Raw genomic sequence first — 15,035 nt, forward strand, 5'->3', positions numbered from 1 at the left:
GCGCGGGGGCGGGGCCTGTATTTATATCATGACGTCCTGACGGCACGGGCACGCATGATACAAAATGAGGCGGATAGGACGCATAAGCGTCGAAAAAGTTTTCCTACGGGAAAGGGTCTATATAATGTACCGGGGATTCCCAGCCTGACGACGGGGAATATTCAAAGCATGTGAATCCATGAAAGATCCAATGCTGGAGAAATAAGATAAATAAAAGCGGCCAGATGGTGGCAAGTGCAATCTAAGAGCAGACATAAGTGCTAATAGGGGGATTGTAGGGTTACAGGAAACAGTCCCCAGGTGCAGGGGTTGCCAGGGAGGCAGTGCAGGTGTGCAATTGGCGGGCCCTGGCCCCGAGATCAGAAAGGGTGGCCAGGTAACCGGTGCACTTTCAGCCAGGAATTTCAGCAGGGTAGAGAAAGCAGAAGCAAAGAGGAAGGTTTTGGGGTGTTTCCAGAACCGGAGATGGTTCTCCTCAAGTTTCAGGGAGGCAGGAAGGCTGTTCCAGAGGGAGGCCCCTGCCGAAGAGAGAGACCGACCACCAACCCATTGCTTGGAGAATGACTGACCCTGAGGGAGTTGGAGGCGGATGAGCGAAGAGCTCGAGAAGGAAGATATTTGCGAAGAGAGAGTTGCAGGTATTGCGTCCCCAGGCCCCAGAAGGCCTTGTGGACAATGCAGATGGTTTGAACTTAATCCTCACAGCCACTGGGAGCCAATGCAGAGATTTCAGTCCTGGAGAGATACGATCGCTGGGCTTGAGGCCAAGGACAAGTCAGAGAGCGGAGAGTAGAGGCAGGCAGATTTAAATAGAGGATGTTACAATAGTCCAGCCTAGAGAGAAACAGGGCTCTGGAGATGGTGAGCTTCTGGAGGAAGGAGAGGAAAGGAAGAATACCTCTGACGAGAGGTGCAGCTGGTAGTGTGACTTCTTAGAGACGTCATAGATGTGAGGAGAGAAGGAGAGTGTGGAGTCGAAGATGACCCCAAGGTTTTTAGCCTTGCAGATGGGAGCAGGAAGAGGGCCAAGAGAAGCCGGCCGGAGAGCTGTAGGAAAGGAGGGAGTGGGTGTGCCAATGAGTAGAATCTCAGTCTTACTGGCATTAATGCAGAGGTCATTGGCGGCACACCACTCTTGGATAGCAGACAGACAGAGATGAAGGAAGGAGACAAGGAGGCCGAGGGTAGCCTGAAAATGAGCTGGGTATCATCCGCATAGCACTGAAAATTGGGGCAGAGAGTGGCGATGTGGTGGGCAAGGAGTGCCAGATATTGGTTGAACAGCCAGGGAGAGAGGTTAGATCCCTGGGGGACACCACAGGTAGAGAAAAAGATATCAGAGAGAAAGGACACAAGTTGGACCTGGGTGGGTCGGTCGGAGAGAGGAAGAAAGTCAGCATCGCCAGAGCCTGACCAGTGATACCCAGGTTATCATGGAGACGGTTGAGCAGGATGGAATGGTTGACAGTGTCAAAGGCAGAAGAGAGATCAAGCAAAATGAGGACACATGGGGTGTTGGAGTCAAGGTTGGAGAGCAGGACATTGAAGCGTTACGTCAGCCACAGGGGCATACACAGCCTACAAAGGTCCACTAACCAGAGCTGACACAGAAGGGCCTTTACAAGGGTCTACAGACATTAAATGCCATGTACAACAGTCGTGGAAGCCACTATTGATGTAAGCACAATGTCCTCTTGCTCGGGGTGCTACTAGTGTTTAATGACATTTAAAAAGCATTCTCCACCATGACAGGGTGTAAAGGGTTGTGCACCTTTACATCGAATGGGAATGCATTTAATCAAAATGGGCATGTAAGAGGGGAACTCAGGAGCAAACCTCATCTCTCTTACTGTGGTGGTGGCAGAGACGGAGTGGTGAATGGTGGAGACCAGGAGGCGTGGCGGATCAAGGTGAGTGAGGGTGCCAGGGAGATAGCAACAGCATGTGGAATGCTGCCTGACCGGGGACAGCCTGAGGACAGAGCCCAGTGGATGGGGGAGCTGTGTCCAGCTTTCTTGGAGCATGGGCAAACAGTGAATTGAGCCAGACGATCCCAAGAGCTGAATGTTGGGTTCCATCTTGCTGGAAGTAATAACTAAACATCAGGAATGAATTCTGCTCTCACTGCCTGCAGGGAATAGAGGTTTCACTATGGTATAGACAACACGTGCAGAACAGAGTATTTAAGTGGGAGGTCAGAGAATCAACAAAGACAGGCCAAATACCTGAACTCTCCATCTGCCCACCCACACTGGCTTCATACACCTTCCCAAACTTCAAAAGAAATATACCTCGTGTCTCCTATTGCAATTCATACATTTGCTGTGCCTTCCCCCAGTTGTCCAGTAGAACGCTGATACTTGATCCGTTTCCTCATGCCGACTCTGCTCTAAAAAACACCCTGTAATCCATTAACCACCTCCTGACCCTTGCCAACTCTTGACCCAAGATGCTATGGCTCCTCCCATTTTTACACAGTCACAACAGAGTAATGTATTGTAAATGATATGTTATGGACAAATGCAGCTTCAGAAGAAGAGCAGTGGCTCGAAACACATGTCAGGCTGTCCCAGCATATCACCATATTTATGCAACTCAGCATTAAAATTTCTTTTGATACACGTGCAATGTGAATACATTCTTGTTTGTAGAAGTTACTTGTTGGTAGGGTTTGAGCAGTAAACCCCACAAATGTTGTCATTCACCTGCTGCGATTTGTGTGAAATAATTTGTCTGCATATCCAATTTGGATATTATCTTTGTGTACAAGCGCTATCGCTATAAATGTCAATATCAATATCAAAGCCCATCAAGTGAAGCTAATTTTTCAAAGCAAGGGCCACCCTACTGTTGCTTTTAGTAAGGAAAAAAAATTGCAATAAGATGCTATGCGGCCTGCAACACAGAGAACTGCATCTACTGCATACGTTGTCCTTGTGGGCTATACTATGTGGGAGAGACGGGTCGGAAACTGCAAATTCTCATGAATGAACATAAATCATGCATACGGAATAAGAACATTAATTCAGCAGTCGCAAGACATTTTAACGAAAAGAAGCACAATATATCACAAGTGAAATTTCAGGCCTTAGAAACCATTGAGGTCTCTGGAACACACATTGATATGAAGAAAAGAAGACAACAGAGAGAAGCCTACTGGATTGATCGATTGGAAGCTTTATCACCACGAGGAATGAATGAGGAGTTTGATTTAAATTGCTTTTCACAATGTAACATAAAAAATTGTAGTGACTAGGGATGAGGTTGATGTCATTATCCTCGCACGATGTACTGAAATGTCTTACAAGATTAAGATATTTCTTCACAATTAAGTGGTGGCATGATTGATAAAATATCTTAGACAAACCAGACAGGTAGTATTATCCACATAACTGCACTTGACAAGAACAGTGTATAACACGGGCCAAAGAGCATACTTTTTTCTTGCTAGAATGGGATGAGCCATGCGATGAGCATACATAGTAGCGCAATCGCTACTTATTGAACAAGAAACGACCGATACACAAATTAATTAGTAACGATCAGATAGGCCAGCCATACTTAATGCCTTATGCCTGGGATATCAATACTTATTAATTGTTGAATATCTGCAGAGAACAACACAATAACCATCATAAGCAATCCTTAGACATGCTCAGATTCAGTATGATCTACCACGAAGGATAACACACACTACAGCAATATGCAATGACTTCTACAACATACTTTGAAACGCACTGAGTTAACTGCCCACACCAACATGGCCGACGCTTCTTGTAGCGAGCGGCCATATTGGTAAACAAACGTTGCCGTGATCTACGTACAATCTTTCAGTTACTGCCGGCTGTCACAGCGGCTTCTGACACAGACGGCTGCAACAGCAGCACCGCGAGCGCCATGAATAGATAGAAACTCATGCTGTTAAAGGTAAGCGTATAGCCCTCATATACTGTCCACTAGTACAGTGGCACAATGTGGAAGGGTAAAGCGAATCTTGTACTCAGAGAGTAACAAATATGTTTGCCTGCATTCTCAGCTCTGTGAAAACGCAGATTGAATGTACATCAGGCGCAGTTACTAAGCAGGGATGATTGCTGCTGACAGGTCAGTGTAACTGACACAGTGAAGGGGAGTGATAAACCAGCTATTACAACAGTGCACGATTGAAGGCACTACATATAAGCATGACCACGACATTGAGCATGCTTATTATGCACCAAGTCAACTCCTCCGGCAATAGCTATAAGCACTTTTGATATTGATATTTTATTTCTATCGCGCTCGTACACAAGTGTTTCAGAACGCGACAAGGCAAGGGAGGGGAACAGGGGAGAACAAAACAGCAATCTTACTAGGCCCAGTGACATTGAGAATGCGCAAGTGTATGGGAGAGGGGGAGGGGAAAAGTGCATGGAAGGGGGGAGAACAGATAAATAACAATAAATAAATAATAAAGGCAACAAATTTGCAAGTGCTAGGTTTAAGGCAGCAGACAGGGTAGGTCTGATAAGTGCAGGAAGAAAAAGGGAGGGCTGTATGGGTACAGATACAGACACCAGTGCAAGGGGTGGCCCGGAGGCAGTGCGAGAGGGTGGCAGGGTGAGCAGGTACCTGGGCCCGGAGGACAGAGGGTGGCTAGGTGCACAGTGCCAAGAGAGAACAGATCAGCAGGGTAGAGGAGGAGCGAAGGCAGAAGAAAAGAGGAAGGTTGTGAGGTGCTCCGGAACCGGAGACGGTTCTCCTCAAGTTTTAGAGTGGCAGGGAGGCTGTTCCAGAGGGAGGCCCCAGCCGAAGACAAAGATCTACCCCCAGCTCGTTTCTTTGAAAAACGACTGACCCTGAGGGAGTTGGAGGTAGAGGAGTGAAGAGCTCGAGAGGGGAGGTATTTGCAGAGGGATAGCTGAAGGCATTTTGGACCCAGGCCCCATAAAGCCTTGTGGACAATGCAGAGGGTTTTGAATTTAATGCTTGCATCCACTGGGAGCCAATGGAGAGATTTCAGAGCTGGAGAGGTACGATCCCAGGGCTTGAGGCTAAGGACAAGTCTTGCAGTCCTGTTCTGGATTAGTTACAGAGGGCGGAGAGTAGAGTCAGGTAGATTTAGAAAGAAGCTGTTACAATAGTCCAAGCTAGAGAGAACCAGAGCTTGGGATGCCATGAACTTCTGGGGGAAGGAGAACAAAGCCAGAGTACCTCTGAGGAGGTGCAGTAGGAAATTTGACTTTTTAGAGACCTCAGAGATGTGGGCGGAGAGGGAAATGGTGGAGTCAAAGATGACCCCGAGGTTCATAGCCTCGCAGGTGGAGGTAGGAGGAGGGCCAAGGTAGGCCGGCCAGAGAGTGAGGGGAAAGGATGGTGAAGGTGTGCCGATGAGGAGGATCTCCGTCTTGCTGGCCTTCAGACAAAGATCATTGGCGGCACACCAATCTTGAATGGCAGTTAGGCAATCAGAGATGAGAGAGGGAGAGGAGGTGGCAGAGGGCAGCCTGAAAATGAGTTGAGTGTCGTCAGCATAGCACTGGAAATTTGAGCAGAAAGTGGCAATGCAGTGGGTGAGAGTTGCCAGTTATTGGTTGAAAAGCCAGGGCGAGAGGTTAGACCCCTGGGGAACACCACAGGTAGAGGGGAAGATAGATGAAAGGAAGGACCCAAGTTGGACCTGGGAGGGTCGATCTGAGGGGAGACAGGTCAGCTAAACCAGAGCCTGATCAGTGATGCCCAGGTTTTCACGGAGACGGTTGAGCAGGATGGTATGGTTGACCGTGTTGATGGCAGAAGAGAGATCGAGGAGGATGATGACAGAGGGAATGTTAAGAGTCAAGGTTGCAGAGCAGATTTTCACGGATGTTCAGGAGAGCACTTGCACAGACATCTTCATACACTGACACCATAGCGTGTTGACAGCAAACTGCACTAGTCACGTTAAATATCCAACGCATCCTAGGTTAAGAGCCAATCAAATAAAGTTCATTTTTCAAAGCAAGGGACAACCTACTGTTGCTTTTTGTAAGGTCACTGAGTAGATGTGAAAGATTAGAATATCTATGTGGCATTTTGGGAAGCTGATATTGATTGTGTTCAATTTATTTTCTCTTTTGTGTTATATGTTTGTTCTCACTTGTGGGTACCCTGTCTTAAATTGTATAACGCTATTGTGATTGTGTTAATGGTATACTGTAATAGAAAAGCATTGTGTCAAAACCCGGCTCTGAGGAAGCATTTATTCCGAAATGCATTAGCCAGAGGGTTTTTGTTTGCTACAAATTTAGTGTCAGTCTAATTGCTGCAGTTTAACCAATTATTCTGAAGTAAGAAAATATGAACAAATAAATGGACTTGAAACACTCCAGAGTTGGTTCACATTGTTTCCAAAGACTTAGTCAAGTTATTTAACCCCGAGTGGGAAACACGGGTGTGAGGCCCACACCGAAGGCAAATAAGCCTAGGTCTTTTCTCTCCTTTCAGTCAATTTTAGTGCCCAGCACGGTGGCACTATATAGTGGGCTGCACCCTACTAATTACCAGTAAACTAAAGTGAAAACCAAGCAACAAAATAGAAGAGAACGATTTAAAACAAGCTGTGCACTTACTCCAACTCACCTTTACTATCAGTGTCACAAAAGGAATGAATAGCCATTTGCAACTGTGGACCACTTTTTTTTGGTGACCGAGACACTTTTATGGCCCAGTCCGACCCTGCCTGTAACCTGTCTTCCCCTGCCCATCTCGGTTAGCCTGTCAGCTCCTGCGCGGACTTGTGCGCGGCAGGGGCGTGACAGTTAAGATTTAGAACAAAACGCTCTGAGCAATCACTTGGGTCCTGGGAGCCTGTAATACATTAAGTCCCGAGAGTGCCCCCGCCCCAAAACTAATATATTCAAGGAGGCTGCGCTCTTTTAATTTGTGCACATTTTTGAGAATCTGCCATAAATCTTTTTTTTTTAATGAAAAACATCCTCCAAGTCTTGAGAATGTCCCTGCAAAAATGTCGCCTGAAAATCCACTTTTTTTTGCAGGGACATTATTACATTGAACATGCAGGGGACAACCCTGCAACACTCCCAAAACCTTTTTGTTTTTCAAGAGGAGCGGGGGATACTCCCGTAATCCCAGCTCCCCTTGACCCCATATACATGGTCACCATATATAATATTGCCACAACCTTTTCCCGGCAACATTTTGTATGGCGACCATATATGTGGGGATAATATTACCGGATACCGTTCACACGTGGTTTTTCAAAGCAAGCACCACGGAGGCACTCGAAGCTGTCCTAAATAATCCTCATGCGAGAGAAATGTCACATCCGATGGGTCCCAAACAATGCAATTGTTAAAGGGACACTGCTGTGCCCCATCCCCATGTCTGCAACCGCTTTTCCTGCTTTTCCTTCAGATTAAGGGCTGGTTTCCCAGGGAAAGGCCGCAAAATGCCATTTTACGGACAAGGATGGGCGGTTGAGACTACTATTGCGTGGTGATTTGGTGTGATAAAAAAGCATAATAATATTGCACAACATATAGCCCGTGGAGCAAGATATCAAACATTAAATGCATTATCAATGAACATAGAGCTGCTGCAGCATACTCATTTAAATTACAGTTTACATTGCATTAAAATCACATTGTAATGATCAAATATAGGCAAACTGAGATTAATTATAGTTATTAATAATCTACTCATTTACTATCTATGGAAAAGCGGGAGGGAAGGAGGGCCTCAGCAGAGTAAAAGGTGGACCTTCACCCCATTACAATGCTCACCATTGCTTATCTGATTCACATTGAGTTTATGAAAATAATTACTGCTCTCATATAGCACTTGGTGCCAGATTACTCCCACCCTGTCGCAGGACTTGAACTTGCGAAGTGCAGGTTGCCCGTATAAAGAGTGCAAACTTAACCTGTGGGCTATTTACCCGGCCCAGACCAATATATTGTTTTGTGGTTTACAGATGTACGAGTAAGAGATACAATACCAACTATCAGTACATGCCACAATATGACACATATCATTCAGCCTACATCAGGCTGACAGGGCCCATCATGAGTAATCCATGCTCCCACACAGTACTGGGAAGTATCATTCCCACAGACAGCATGACATGTTCTCACGAAAGTTAAAAAGGGAAACGAAAGAGAAATGGGGTGGGTGAAGTTAGTGGCCCAGCAGAGTAAAGTGTGTGTGGGGGGGGCATGCCAATGTCCCATCCGTGCAGTTTTACTAATTTCTAACATGTAGTGGTAGAAAAGGTGTTAAATCAGCTTTTCTTTTCCATTACACTTGATAAACATTTTAAATGCCTCCCACAACCTATGACTGCAGGAGGCATTTACAATATATTCCTATGGAATTTGCCAACTTTCATCAGATGTAAAAAGCAGAATAATTCCATAGGAATCCATTGTTTTAACTCCAACATGAAAGAATATAGGATGCATGAGGGAGACAGGTAGTCCATTCAGTGCCCCCCCACTCTCAAAACAAAGAGACAATCTACCCCATCAGCAGCGGGTCAGAAAGAAAGGTGTTAAGACAGGTGTAAAGACAGGGGTGTTAACTTGGAACACCAGACTTTACCTCTTTTTTTCCTTGATTAAGGGGACTTGCCCCCTAGTTGGGGTTGTAGGGGTAAACGACATCCCAAAAGGGCATCTGCATTTGCGCATCTATAAGGCACACATTGGGGGCAAATTCTCCCCAAAAATGTGGGCATAGGTTCACCTATTCTGACAGGGTATGTGTGCCTCAATCAAATATTTTCGTTTACCGCCTTTCTACATCTGCGCAAATCAAGGGCAAATCAAGGGCAATGTCTTCGCTTTTGGAAGCGCATCCTATATTCAATAATGGCATGCGCTTTAAAGTGCGCAGAAGACAGACATTCGCCTTCACCTGCTGGGAACAGCTGTAAGGGGGACCGCATTGCGTGACAGGGTCATTCATGATCTTGTCATGCATTGACTTTTTTAAACGTATGAACCACTGATGTCTTTCTTAGATTGCGATCCCTCAAACTGGCACAGAAATGCTTAGCGTTTCACAGCGGCAAACCCCTAATAATCCTGTCACTGTGAAATGTACGCGGGTGCTGGGAGTCAGTCTTACATTAGTGTAGGGAGCGCACTCCCGCTAATATCCTAGGCAGAGAGACTGTCCAGCACACCCTTTGCTCTTTTCTCCATCCTCCCTCCTTGAGAATAAAGCAACTTTTGCTGTTCTAAAACTAATGCAAAAATAAAAATAAAAGCGTGCCCCTGCTCTTTTTTATTTATTTGCCTTAGTTTTGGAGAATTGGGCCCACAAGATACAACTTTGTTTGGTGAAGTTGTGCTAGCGCCTTTATTCGCTTGGGCCATCACACGTTTTGTTAAGGGGCCCGTTTCAGTCACTGACAGAGCATACTTTGAGTCAATAGGTTATCTGTTGAAGAATGAGAAAGTAACTCGCTGCCAAACAAAAGAACCACAACTCTTGTGCTTTCTGAGTCAGTTAAGACGACTGGCGCAAGGCTTGCCAGTGTCTTATAGGTCCTAACGGCATTGCTGACCCCGCATTCTCAGCTTTATCCTAGTAAGTGCTCCATTGGAAGCTCTGAGCATGTGCAGTATAGCAGCCCAGTTAACAGAGAACCCTCACCAATCACAAACATTACTGGTCGCACCAAGACCATGCCTAGCCGTTAAAGGAGACATATAAAATCACCCACAAACCTAGAGTTACACAAAACCATAACATTTGTTTTTTTACCTGATATTCCGAAATGTCCGACTTGAAGATGTGGGCGCCATTTCCCGGCCCTGGATACTAGAATTCCTGGATACTAGAATTAGATAAAAGCATCATTAGGGCCTTCGATCATTAATTTCCAGTGGCTAATACTTTTACAAAATGTTTTTACAACAGTCAAAAAAAGCAGACACCCTAAGTGCGGTGACAGGTACAAATGTGGTGGGCAGTAAAAGAAATGTCAGTAATAGATTTACAGCAATTTGTATTGCACCGTATTAGGCAGGAATTGATGTTGTAACCCTGGGGGAGACTACACAACCCTTGTCCTCTTGGTGTTAGGTAGCCCACCTATTGGTATAGGCCTGTACTACATAAGTTGGTAGTTTGACTGAGCAGCCAGGCTTATCTCAAGAGGGGTAAATATGAGCTGTAGAGGTGTAGTAATTAAATCTACAAATATAAGTTGCCAACACTTATACTCAAGGTTTTAGTTAAAATAATAATTTATTTATTTAACAGCAGTTTTTAAATAAGCATTCTTTAAAAAGGGCAATGTATGTAGCAATCAAATACACTTTAAATACTTTCACAGAATCAGCACAAAGCTAGTAGATACTCTTTAGAGATGCTTCTTACACACTTCCTACACCCTGAGGTGACTTCACTAACTAGGACAGTAATGGCATTTATATATCACTAGTACACTTTGTAGATTTCGAGGTTTGCAGAAAGGAACGGTTAAGGGAAGGAAAAAGGTTAAACAGGTTCTCAGAGCATGTGCGCACTTTCAATCTTCCAATGACGTCTAGATAAAAACCTTACCCAGCAATATTAGTTTAAAACCAAAGTATCACCTATGAGGGACAGTAAGTACCAAGGTCAATGGTATAGAAGAGTCTACAGGGAGCCAGGACAGCCAAAGTCAATTGGAGCAAAGTCTATGGAGCTGAGGCACTTATTAGATAGTAAAAGTCTTGCACAAAGTTAGAGTTTGTTGAAGAAAAATCACTGTAGGGTCACACGCTGTTACACTTGTGAAGGTTAGAGCTGAAATCAAGGCTAACAAAGCAGCTAATGCAAGTCTCAACTGAGAAGAGCATGCTACAGACACTGAGGTAAGTACCCCAAGTCAGAACAGTACCTTTGGTTAGAAGAACAGTGATCCAGCTGGCTTCTGTCTGGTTGCAGCGATGCAGATTCCGTGTTCCTGGACCTCAGTTGTGGGGACAAGAGGGAGGGCATCTGCGGACTCCTGTGGCAGCAATTCGGAGGTCGGCGGCAGCTACAGGCTCTTCTCAGATCAGTGGCACTTCACGGTTTTAGCGCTCAGTAAACAGCACCACTGCGGATCTTGGATACCAGTTGGGCTTCCTTCACTCCTTGATTCCTGGACTCTGGTGAGGGGACTCGAGCTCTGGTCGTCCTACCTCTGGAGGATCCTGGGGAGACTCCTGGAGCTTTTGGCCAGATCACAGACGTTGCACTCGACTACAGATTTCTCAACCCCTGGCACTCGGTTCCTGCAGCAGCAAAGAAGTACAGTCAGTTGGGGAAGGCGATCCAGTGAGTTCGTCTTGAGGTTAGTTTGTCCCACTAACCCAAGGGAAGAAGTCGTCCCTTCCGGAGATTCTCTTGTCGATCAGAAAAAGGACTTACAGCACAGCAGCCTGGCTTCACCCGCCAGTTCAACGGTCCAGGAGGATGTAACAAGCTTCGTTCACGGTTTCTTCATTGGGTAGTTCTCCCCAATGGTCGACTCTGTCTTCAGTCCCAAAACCCTTGCCTTTTACGCAGGTTCCTTCCATTCATGCACAGCCTAGCTGTCACTCAAACAGCAGGGTGGCTGTACTGCAAGGACAGTCAGCCAGCCAATCAGAGGACAGGGAAGCTTCGGGAACCTCCCTCACTTTCTGCCCTTTCAGACAGACTGGAGCCAGAGGAGGGTTTCAGTACTGAAGCCCGCCAAAGCCAAAATGACCAAAGGGCTCAAACCTGGTTTGGCACGCAGAGTAAAACCCAAGAAAGACCTCACAAACAGAAAATAGCGAAAAAAGAAGACTGGGGCCATTTTGACTAAATGGTCACCCATGGGTCCTATACTGCAGCTGAGGATTCAGCCTGCGGGAGTGAACTGGATAACCAGCCCTTTAAGATGAGTAGCAATTACCCTGGAGATGGACGGGGATGCAGATTTTTATTCATCCATCAATAATCGAAACGACTCGGGTAGTTGGCAAAAGGAAAACTGTTTTAATAATAATTATCTAAAACAGGGAGCATAACAAACATCAACGAACTCGCACGATCCTCTTACTCAATGCATTTAAGAAAAGACGGAGATCTTATACACAAAACTCGTCATCAATGACGTTAGCCTACGTTTCTCTGACGGCTGACGTCATCCTACGTGGCAAACTATAAAAACCTATGAGTATGGGTGATTGGCTCTGAGTGAACATCTAAGTATACGATCCATACTAGTCTAAAAAAGTGTGAATATATGATTGGTTACTTAACATCAGGTGGGGCAACTAAGCCCTCTCCTAAAAATGACCACTATGAACATCACTAAATACACAGCGTCCCGTTGGTTCACACAACTATAGGACCCTTAATTATGTGGTCCTCTACAATTGGTTGGCATTCTAACCTCCGTCAGTACTTTTCCACCTACGTCTAGCAGCATGCAGGCTAGCCATCCAGGTGCTGGTGAGCTCGCTTTAACCATTGCTTCCCAACAATTATCATATCAATCCAACATCACCTCAGTGGTCTACTGTCAATTAGGCTTTGAAGCTTGGCCTTGAGAGTGTTCTTAACTCTGAGAAATTCAGGGAGTGAGAGCACGATCTGCCCTTGTGTGTAGGTGTGACAATCTTGTTCGTCCAACTTCATCCTTCCTTCTGACTAGAAACCATGGAATTGAGCTTCTAGTGCATTTTAATATTATTTTTTAACAAACCTCTAACGTCTTCCTTGTCTGGTTCATGCCTTCTGAACAGGAGTTCTGTTCTTTCACACGATTTGTATCCAATGTCAGTTCACTCCAGTTTGAGAAGACCTTGGCTTCCTTGGCTCATCCAGCCTTGTCTGCTGAGATTCACTTCGTAATTCAATTTGCTTTTAAACTGCGACACTCTGAAAATGAGGCTTTCTCGCCTTCTTGTTAAAGTCCAGCACTGCTATAATGCGCAGTGGAAACATCCATCCTTTACTTGTCCATATGCATATATATATATTGGCGCTTGCCGCAATCTATTCACTATAAAGCTAGCCTCAAGATTACTTTGGGGGTCATTACGAGGTAGGTGGTAATGGATTACCGGCACCGGTAAGGACACCGGTGCCGGTAATCCCTTACCACCCTATTCCGAGGTCCCTTAGCGGGTCCCTTCCTTAATGCCTGGTTTTACCAGGCGTTATGGAAGGGACCCGTTAAGGGACTTCAGTGCTAATAACGGTACCGCAAATTGCGGTACCGTTATTAGCTCCATCCCCATTCCTATTGAGCCCTATGGGGGCTCCAATGGGAATGGGGAATGGTTCTCGGAATGGGGACTTACCGGGTCCTCCAAGGTCGGAATGACCCGGTAAGTCCCTATTCTGGGAAAACGGACCCGGAATGCGGTAAGGGGGTAGCCATGGCTACCTCCTACCCCATAATGACCCCCTTTGTCTGCTTGTGTTTCTTTTGCATCTGTACACGTATGATATAGCTTAATGTCTTCATCTGTTTCTGTGGCATAAGCTTCTTCACCTTGATCCCAAGATGCCACTTATCCTTGATACTTTCTTGATGCCTTATAGAATATCTGCATTCTCTGGGCTCTGCATCGCTTCTATGTACGTCCGCTCAACTCTGTGGGACGTTTACTTGGTGATGGTTGGTGACGTCACCATTCGATTTGACCATTTATTTTCTCTGCTTCTTCAGGAATCTCATTTAAACAGCCATTATGCTTCCTTGTATGCAGGTATGGTTTCCTCAATGGGAATCTTGCCTCTAGGATTCCCTTTGGCCTTTGTTGTTTCAACAGCTTCGTGTATGTTACATACTCTGGTTTCCAACATACAGGCAATAGGGGCATAACGGTTGAGGTGGGGGTACTTAGCTCCTCCTCTACAGGAGGAAAGCACACTGGTAGGAAAAGTAAACCACTGCCACCAGCCATTTAAATTAGTGAAGGTAACATAAACATTTTTACGTGAGTAGGTAGGACAATGGGCTACTAAGTAATCCCCCAGCACTCCATATAAGATGGTGTGTGCTGGACCTACAAAGAGAAAAGATAAGTAAAGTCAATTTCACTTTACTATTCTTGGGAACAGTAGTTCTCACAAGAAAAGGTATCGGAGAAATCTAAACGATTTCTCTGTGACACTGCACTGAGGGTGCTGGGTGTCACCATACAAAGAGTAGATGCCTATGGAGTTTGTCAGACTCCAAAAACAGAGGAAACACATAATCCAAATCAGATAAAAACGCGTGAGAGAGTGAGAAAAAGGGCTCACTCACTCCAGGGTTAAAATGAAAAAGTCCTAAAGTACAGCAAAGAGCTAGATGTCTCTAAGGTTGGAGGAAATTAGCACAGAAATGAGAATTCTCCCTAACACACCACCATATCATATGTTTGGAGGGGAGTTGGAGGAAAAAACCTCCAGATAAACTGGAGATCGTTCCTGCCGAATAATGGAGGCTTTACCACCAGTAAAATTACTGCATGCGGTAAATCTCCAAACACCAATGGAGTCCAATGGAGAATAGCGTCAAATTCTTAATGAGGTTGGCGTATGCAGTACTGACACCTTTCTTATTGAGTTACTGTAAACACGAAGACAACCACGAGGTGTGCACAGTATGTGTCTTGAAAAAAGTCCCCAATTTCTGTCTAGTGCAGGATATATAGGGCCTCATTACGACTTTGGCGGTAGCCATGCCCTTAATAAGGGCATGGCTGCCACCAAAACCGGGTCCGGGTTCCCTGAATGGGGAATTACCAGGCCATTCCTAGTTTGGAAGGCCCGGTAATTCCTCCTTCAGGGAACCCGGGCCCGGACCTTCCCCATTCCCATTTGAGCCCCCATAGGGCTCAATGGGAATGGGTGCAGGGAGCTAACAACGGGCCGATTACGACCGGCCCATTGTTAGCTCCCTGGTCCCCTTGCGGGACCCTCGTAATCAGGCGGAATGGTTTTAACGGGTCCGCATCCATTAGCGGCACCAGTTAACCCATACCGCCAGGGTCGTAATGAGGCCCATAGTGTTTTGTTTTCTTACTTTAAAAACCAGACTTGCGGTGGCC

At 45.7% G+C, this 15,035-nt stretch overlaps 1 protein-coding gene across 3 annotated transcripts in view; it reads right to left on the bottom strand.

Annotated features, from left to right (window-relative positions):
- The window catches only part of LOC138569196 (cold-inducible RNA-binding protein-like), a 158,326-nt gene extending 148,508 nt beyond the window's left edge, over positions 1–9,818 (bottom strand). For all 3 annotated transcript variants that reach the window (XM_069646974.1, XM_069646993.1, XM_069646966.1), the window contains exon 1: positions 9,751–9,818. The gene's annotated coding sequence lies outside the window, so the exon portion shown is untranslated. The remainder of the gene's footprint in view (positions 1–9,750) is intronic.
- Positions 9,819–15,035: the final 5,217 nt, after the last annotated feature.

The sequence above is a fragment of the Ambystoma mexicanum genome, chromosome 1p (genome assembly GCF_040938575.1).
Source record: "Ambystoma mexicanum isolate Mex_15411 chromosome 1p, UKY_AmexF1_1, whole genome shotgun sequence".
Classification (NCBI taxonomy): Eukaryota; Metazoa; Chordata; class Amphibia; order Caudata; family Ambystomatidae; genus Ambystoma; species Ambystoma mexicanum.